General features: G+C 42.5%; 1 protein-coding gene across 1 annotated transcript in view; it reads left to right on the forward strand.

The window, feature by feature from the left end:
• Positions 1 to 367: 367 nt before the first annotated feature.
• gcgra (glucagon receptor a) overlaps positions 368 to 685 on the forward strand; it is a 46,980-nt gene continuing 46,662 nt past the window's right edge. Inside the window, exon 1 of the mRNA XM_005940286.2 lies at positions 368 to 676. The gene's annotated coding sequence lies outside the window, so the exon portion shown is untranslated. The remainder of the gene's footprint in view (positions 677 to 685) is intronic.

Consider the following 685-nt stretch of genomic DNA (forward strand, 5'->3'; position numbering starts at 1 on the left):
GCATAGCATTAGACGGGTTTTAACTATAAGAAAAAAAGACTTGTTTTCACATTTTAGTCTGTATAAATGAAGACTTTGAACAAATGCATGTCCTGAGAAGTCGTTAAAAACGTGAGACATTTATTTATTTTTATATTTTAAAAGGCATATAAGGTGTGTATGTAGGCAGAATGAGGCTCAGTTCAAATGTTTGCAGCTAACAGATGGATAAGACACAAGAACAAATCAGCCCTAATTAACGAAGAGCTCAGTGTCCAGTCCGAAATTCAAACAACCCACGTTCGTCAAACGCCACAGAAAAGCACTACAACACCCTGACCCAGTGTTTAAATGACCCCCCTCCCCACCCCTCGTCACGTCACACGGGTACAAGGAGCGCAAGTAAGCAGCTGTGCGCTCGCGCTCAGTACAAAGACAGAACCAAACCGTTCACTTTAATACATTTATTTAATATCTTTGTATTATTATCATTTTTCCGTACTTCAAGAGTTTCGCTAAATCCCTCAAACAGTTCTCTCGACAGGGCAGACAACTTATCTGCGAGGCGAGCTGTAATTTATTGTGAAAGTTGGATTAGAGCGGAGCCGCGTGAACTCACTGGGAATACGCGGCTCAGATGATGAGCAGCGGTGAAAGATCACATCTGCAGAATCGGCGGAATCCCGTGCTGTCAACGGTAATTTGC

This window comes from Haplochromis burtoni, unplaced genomic scaffold, assembly GCF_018398535.1.
Source record: "Haplochromis burtoni strain Fernald_Lab_line unplaced genomic scaffold, NCSU_Asbu1 Contig_290, whole genome shotgun sequence".
Lineage (NCBI taxonomy): Eukaryota > Metazoa > Chordata > Actinopteri > Cichliformes > Cichlidae > Haplochromis > Haplochromis burtoni.